Source organism: Nematolebias whitei, chromosome 12 (genome assembly GCF_014905685.2).
Source record: "Nematolebias whitei isolate Nwh7 chromosome 12, NemWhi1, whole genome shotgun sequence".
Classification (NCBI taxonomy): Eukaryota; Metazoa; Chordata; class Actinopteri; order Cyprinodontiformes; family Rivulidae; genus Nematolebias; species Nematolebias whitei.
Window position 1 is genome coordinate 24585527 of NC_056509.1, and position 7787 is coordinate 24593313.

General features: G+C 40.1%; 1 long non-coding RNA gene across 3 annotated transcripts in view; it reads left to right on the forward strand.

The window, feature by feature from the left end:
• Window positions 1–7561, forward strand: part of LOC119418465 — a 30778-nt gene extending 23217 nt beyond the window's left edge. For 2 of the 3 annotated variants that reach the window (XR_005187195.1, XR_005187193.1), the window contains exon 2: window positions 7083–7561. This is a non-coding gene — a long non-coding RNA (uncharacterized LOC119418465). The remainder of the gene's footprint in view (window positions 1–7082) is intronic. The other variant, XR_005187194.1, reaches the window with a different exon arrangement.
• Window positions 7562–7787: the final 226 nt, after the last annotated feature.

Below are 7787 nucleotides of genomic sequence, written 5' to 3' on the forward strand. Positions count from 1 at the left end.
TTAGCGAGTTTACGGTAAGAAAACGTGCTTGGTGTTGTGTAGTTATCTGTCTGTCACGGTCATCCATCCACTGTGTTGCAGTGATGGAGTCTGGCTTTCTAACACGGTTCCTGCATTTATTTGTTTATTGTTGACTGTAATTTTAGCCTTGATGCTACTACTGTTGTTAGCATTCAGAGCTAGTAGTAGCTAGTTTGATTTAAATGACGTGTTTGTTAAAGCTTCGTGCAAACACTCTGACATTAAAAACTTACTCATATGATTGTGCAAATGTTAAAGTTTTGACTAAAAAAAAACAATTTAGTAGGAGCTTTTCTTGAGCTAGATGCAAACTGGCAGAGAATCCCATTTCATCAGAGCAAAAATACAGAAAAGCACCTTTATCTGACTCTGAAAATACATTAAAAGCAGCCAGATTTAATTATAATCATTAATATAATCTTTAAAAGTGGTCCTCGGGTTTTTTGATGGTCTTTCAACGTTTTTCTTTAGACTGCTTCTTCTAGGGGGGTGTAGAGTGTTTATCCCTTTTTATGACCAATAATTCACAAGCCAGTTATCTATTTAATAAAAACTACTACTTTATTTATGAAGCACTTTAAAGCAACCTTAGCTGCATGTAACATTAAAAACATTTTAACGAAAATTAAAAACAGTTAAAGCAATAAACCAGAAGTAAAATAAACTAATTCAAGTCTCAGGCGGTACCAAAGTCCAAGTGTATGTGTTTTTAGAAGAGTTTTAAAAGTGGACAGAGGTGCTTGTCTGATGTGAAGTGGGAGATTGTCTCATACAAGTACTGGTTATAAAATTAGAATATCATGAAAAAGTTTATTTATTTCAGTAATTTCATTCAAAAAGTGAAACTTGTTTATTATATTCATTCATTACACACAGACTGATATATTTCAAATGTTTATTTCTTTAATGTTGATGATTATAACTGACAACTAATGAAAACCCCAAATTCAGTATCTCAGAAAATTAGATTATTGTGAAAAGCTTCAATATTGAAGTGGTGTCACACTCTAATCAGCTAATTAACTCAAAACACTGGCAAAGACCTTTAAATGGTCTCTCAGTCTAGTCGTGTAGGCTACACAATAATGGAGAAGACTGCTGACTTGACAGTTGTCCAAAAGACACACCTTGCACAAGGAGGGCGAGACACAAAAGGTCATTGCTCAAGAGGCTGGCTGTTCACAGAGCTCTGTGTCCAAGCACATTAATAGAGAGGCGAAGGGAAGGAAAAGACGTGGTAGAAAAATGTTTACAAGCAATAGGGATAATCGCACCCTGGAGAGGATGGTAAATCAAAATCCATTCCAAAATGTGGGGGAGATTCACAAAGAGTGGACTGCAGCTGAAATCAGTGCTTCAAGAACCACCACGCACAGACGTATGCAAGACATGGGTTTCAGCTGTCGCATTCCTTGTGTCAAGCAACTCTTGAACAAGAGACGGCATCAGCAGCGTCTCGCCTGGGACAGCTGCTGAGTGGTCCAAAGTTATGTTCTCTGATGAAAGTAAATTTTGCATTTCCTTTCGAAATCAAGGTCCCAGAGTCTGGAGGAAGAGAGGAGAGGCACAGAATCCATGTTGCTTGAGGTCCAGTGTCAAGTTTCCACAATCTGTGATGGTTTGGGGTGCCATGTCATTTGCTGGTGTTGATCCACTGTGTTTTCTGAGGTTTAAGGTCAATGCAGCCGTCTACCAGGAAGTTTTAGAGCACTTCATGCTTCTCTGCTGCTGACCAACTTTATGAAGATGCAGATTTCATTTTCCAACAGGACTTGGCACCTGCACACAGTGCCAAAGCTACCAGTACCTGGTTTAAGGACCATGGTATCCCTATTCTTTACTGGCCAGCAAACTTGCCTGACCTTAACCCCATAGAACATCTATGAGGTATTGTGAAAAGGAAGATGCGATACACCAGATCCAACAATTCAGAAGACCTGAAAGTCACTATCAGAGTAACCTGGACTCTCATAACACCTGAGCAGTGCCACAGACTGATCAACTCCGTGCCACACTGCATTGCTGCAGTAATCCAGGCAAAAGGAGCAACAACTAAGTACTGAGTGCTGCACATGCTCATACTTTTCATGCTCTTACTTTTCATTTGGCCAACATTTCTAAAAATCATTTTTTAAATTTGTCTTAAGCAATATTCTAATTTTCTGAGATACTGAATTTGGGGTATTTTTCATTAGGTCAGATATAACATCAACATTAAAATAAATAAACATTTGAAATATATCATGTAAATTATAGCCGAACAGAACCTATGAGAATCGTGCTGCTGCTGTTCGGTGTATTGTTTTGCACAATTAGTGACTGGCATATATCTTAGATCTTTTAGCATACCATTTGTCATTCGTTTAGTGTATATCTAAGTTTATATCTCAGATCCTAATTTACTGTTTCTTTTTACACTGTATATTTTTGCTATTGTTTGATGGGACCCTGTGTACACAATTTCGTTCCACCTCATGTACGACGTGATGTGATTCACATCACATGTCATACATAATTTAATGCTGAGAGAGGAGGGGGGAGGCTGCAGTCCCTCTTGAAGACAAACACGAAGCAAGTTTCCACTCATAAATTGAAGCAGTTTGACGCTGCACACGTGAACCCCGTCTGTGGGCGTAACCAGCACCATAGACGTACGGCTGTAGGGCAGCTCCATACAGCTCTGGGTGTAAACACGCAGTCTGTTTGTCATGTCTGGTGTTTTATCTGCCTGCGTGCTGAAACCACGTGACACGTTACATCCAATACTGAAACTTGACACCGAAAGAAGAGTGACGTTTCAATCCATACACCGACCGGTGCAGTTTGGTCGGTGCCATAAAATAATCTCGGTTCGGTACTCAGCCCTAGATGTGAATGGCAATAAAGATCATTTAATCCTTGAATCAGTCTGTGTGTAATGAGTGAATTTAATATACAAGTTTCACTTTTTGAATGTAATTACTGAAATAAATCAGCTTTTTCATGATATTCTAATTTAATGACCAGCACCTGTAATCTAGGAGCAGCTTTTCAAAAAGTTCTGACCTCTCTGAACCTCAGTTTGGACCTGGCATCTCCAGGAGCAGCTGATCAGCTGAGCTGAGGCACCAGATGAAGCATCAGAGAGGTAGTGTGAGACAAGGCCATTTAAATATTTAAAAACAAATGAAAGAACCACCAAAGTCCAAGATGAACAGGAAGCCAGAGTGGGGGTGTTGTGCTCCCTCTTACACACTCTGGTTAGAAGTCAGGAGCAGCATTCTGGACCAGCTGGAGAAGTCTGATGGAGGACTGGCTGAGTCCAACGAAAAGAGCTGTGTAATAATCAAACCGCGATGTGACAAATGCAGGTGTTGCTGTTTCAAATTCTCGAGTATGAGAAACTGCTTTACCTTTGCCAGCTGCCTGAGATTATGAAAACTGGACTTGGCTACTGTTGCATGCTGGTAATCTAATCTAAAGTTACTGTCCATTTTAAAACCCAAATTAGAAAATAATTGCTTTTGCATGTGGCGTCAGGGGATCCAGATCAACTGGGAAATGTTCACAGGAGCCACAGGGACATCATGTGACATCATCACTTCTGTTTTCCTGTTGTTAATAAATAAATAAAAATTAGAAACATCCAGGCTTTGATGAATTAAAGACACAACAGAAATAGCCTAATTGAGAGGGCATATTGTTTTCATATATATCTGACAGTAGGGGTGCACTGATAAATCGACCGGCCGATTTATCGGCACCGATTTCCTTAATTTTGGGAAATCAGCCAATGCTTGTATGAGAAACCAATTTTACCTATTTTTTTTTATTATTTTTTTAAGTTTTCACAACAATTGTCTGAACTTCATTTATATTTCAGAGCACTACCTCATGGTCAGTTAAAACAAGTTTGTATTGTTTCTAGGATATTGTTCAAGGGTATGTTTTTCAAAAAGTAAGATTGGAAAATTGAAGGTGCATTGTAATCTTATAACACCTGACAGTATTGCTTATAAAACAAAATCGATATCAGCAAAAATCAGAATCAGCTGGTCAGACTTTTTAGAAATCAGTGATCGGTCAGAAAACTGCAATCGGTGCACCCCTATCTGACAGCGTGGGCAGCACGGTGGCTCTGTTGGTAGAGATGCCGCCTCGCAACCAGAAGGTTGCCAGATCAAATCCTTTCCAGGGATCTTTCTGAGTTTGTTCCACTTTGGAGTAAGCTGTTGGGGGAAGAATCAGTTTTGTTGTGTGTTTCCTTGACTGATGAAGTCTTCCGGATTGAAGGCGAAACGTTTCAGCACAAAAAAAGAAACTGTCCAGATGACCTGACTGAAAAATGTTGGATTGTATACCTGGATTATTGAGCATGGACTTTGTTGTTTCTGAGTGGAGTTTGCATGTACGCTCTATGCATGAGTTGGTTTTCTTCTGTTTCCTCCCACAGACCAAAAACATGCATTTTAGGCTTATTGGTAACTAAATTGTCCCTAGGTATGAATGAGAGTGTAAATGGTTGTTTGTCTTTATGTGTCCCTGTGATGGACTTGAGACCTGTCCAGGGTGTCCCCCGTCTCTCACACAGGAACTGTGTGGCCCGGAAGGAAGCAGGTAAAGATGACTGATGGATGGGTGGATGGATCTGACAGCATAGCAATGAAAAAAGGTCCCATGCTTCCTGTATAGTGGCCCTGAAGTTTAAACCACAACTATACAGGTCCTTCTCAAAAAATTAGCATATTGTGATAAAGGTCATTATTTTCCATAATGTAATGATAAAAATGAAACTTTCATATATTTCAGATTCATTGCACACCAACTGAAATATTTCAGGTCTTTAATTGTTTTAACATTGATGATTATGGCATACAGCTCATGAAAACCCAAAATGCCTGTCCCAAAAAATTAGCATATCATGAAAAGGTTCTCTAAAAAGCTATTAACCTAACCATCTGAATCAACGACTTAACTCTAAACACCTGCAAAAGATTCCTGAGGCTTTTAAAAACTCCCAGCCTTGTTCATTACTCAAAACCACAATCATGGGTAAGACTGCCGACCTGACTGCTGTCCAGAAGGCCATCATTGACACCCTCAAGCAAGAGGGTAAGACACAAAAAGAAATTGTTGAACGAATAGGCTGTTCCCAGAGTGCTGTATCAAGGCACCTCAGTGGGAAGTCTGTGGGAAGGGAAAAGTGTGGCAGAAAACGCTGCACAACGAGAAGAGGTGACCGGACCCTGAGGAGGATTGTGGAGAAGGGCCGATTCCAGACCTTGGGGGACCTGCGGAAGCAGTGGACTGAGTCTGGAGTAGAAACATCCAGAGCCACCGTGCACAGGCGTGTGCAGGAAATGGGCTACAGGTGCCGCATTCCCCATGTCAAGCCACTTTTGAACCAGAAACAGCGGCAGAAGCGCCTGACCTGGGCTACAGAGAATCAGCACTGGACTGTTGCTCAGTGGTCCAAAGTACTTTTTTCGGATGAAAGCAAATTTTGCATGTCATTCGGAAATCAAGGTGCCAGAGTCTGGAGGAAGACTGGGGAGAAGGAAATGCCAAAATGCCAGAAGTCCAGTGTGAAGCACCCACAGTCAGTGATGGTCTGGGGTGCGATGTCAGCTGCTGGTGTTGGTCCACTGTGTTTTATCAAGGGCAGGGTCAATGCAGCTAGCTATCAGGAGATTTTGGAGCACTTCATGCTTCCATCTGCTGAAAAGCTTTATGGAGATGAAGATTTCATTTTTCAGCACGACCTGGCACCTGCTCACAGTGCCAAAACCACTGGTAAATGGTTTACTGGCCATGGTATTACTGTGCTCAATTGGCCTGCCAACTCTCCTGACCTGAACCCCATAGAGAACCTGTGGGATATTGTGAAGAGAAAGTTGAGAGACGCAAGACCCAACACTCTGGATGAGCTTAAGGCCGCTATCGAAGCATCCTGGGCCTCCATAACACCTCAGCAGTGCCACAGGCTGATTGCCTCCATGCCACGCCGCATTGAAGCAGTTATTCATGCAAAAGGATTCCCGACCAAGTATTGAGTGCATAACTGAACATGATTATTTGAAGGTTGGCGTTTTTTGTATTAAAAACACTTGTCTATCATTGGTGGGATGAAATATGCTAATTTTTTGGGACAGGCATTTTGGATTTTCATGAGCTGTATGCCATAATCATCAGTATTAAAACAATTAAAGACCTGAAATATTTCAGTTGTTGTGCAATGAATCTGAAATATATGAAAGTTTCATTTTTATCATTACATTATGGAAAATAATGACCTTTATCACAATATGCAAATTTTTTGAGAAGGACCTGTATATTAAAAAACACAACATTTGAAGAAACACAATTATATTAAACAAAATTTTTTATTTGTAGTTGTGGTTTAAACTTCAGGTCCACCTTACTCTTGTAACTGAGTCCTCGTGACTCAATGAGACTAACCTGTATAAATACAGATTGAATGAACATACCACCCTGTGATGCAGGCTCTCTATGATGCACCTATAAAAGTTAGTGAGGATGCTGGAGTTGGTACCAAACTTCTTTAATCTTCTTAGGAAGTAGAGTCTTTGTCAGGCTTTCTTGACCACAGTGTTTCAATGTTCACAGATGACGTGAACATTTTCTGTGTTGTTAAATTATTTAAGGCTCTATATCATTTTTATTCCTTCAGGAAGATACTGTTTGTTGGAACCACCTTTCAAGGCTCTTTCTTTATACGTTTAGCATAGCTGTCATGCTTGGTCAATTTACAAAAATATACTCTTAGCATATTGGTGTATACCTTGCATTAACTTTCCTAAATATTGATTACTAAAATCCTGTTATTTGTAAAATAAATAAATAAATAAAAATAATAATTAAAATGCTTTATTTTTAAAAGAGAACGTCAAGGGCCAGTTGACAACGCTCAAGGGCCTCCTCTGGTCCTTCTTTTTCCACATGTGCTAAAACTTAACAAAAACTTTGTAAATGGTTTTTTTTTTTATTATTATTGCCTGACTATTCAAACTATTTTGAAAGGATTGTTTAAGCAACATGTCCCCTCTGTGTGTTTTTCTCAGCAGCACGAGGGAACAATGGCCCATTATAAGATCGGTGATGTCCAAGCCGTGGCACAGATATTGGATTGTGAGAGTCTGTCGGAGATTTGCGGTGATGCCTTAAATATTGGAGTTCCACAAAAACCCAGAGTGAGAAGAAAATGTGCTTCAAAACACAAACTTCAAGATGCTTCAGGTAGCACTAAAAATGGAGAAAAGACAAAAGGCTGTAAAATGGTCCATAATCCTCGTCGTTACTCTTCGAATGAGAATCTTCACAGTGAAAAACAAGTTGAGACAAAAAGCATCGAGGAGAGTGAGAACGGGACTGAAGACGCCGTTCGGCCAAAGGTAAAGGAAGAAAAGGAAGAGACCTCATTGCTGGAGCCTTTATCTGATGATGACTGGGCATGTGACGTTGAGATAAAGAGTGACGATGAGATGCAGAATAATGACCCCTTGTTTGTATTGGACACTGAGGACGAGGATGAGGAGGAAGATGACGAAGAAGAAGAAGAAGAACTGTTTAAGAGGAAACAACAAAAACCATCCAGGACCCAGTTCCTGTGTAACAAGTGTATGCAGACTTTCCACAATGAGAAAAGCTACTTGAAACACATCAGGTAATGTTTCTCCTGGGCTTTACTGATCATTCTTGTAGTTCAATGACGTGTGCATGATGAGTCCAGTTGGTCAATAAACCAGCTAGTTATAAGCTCTTTTTTA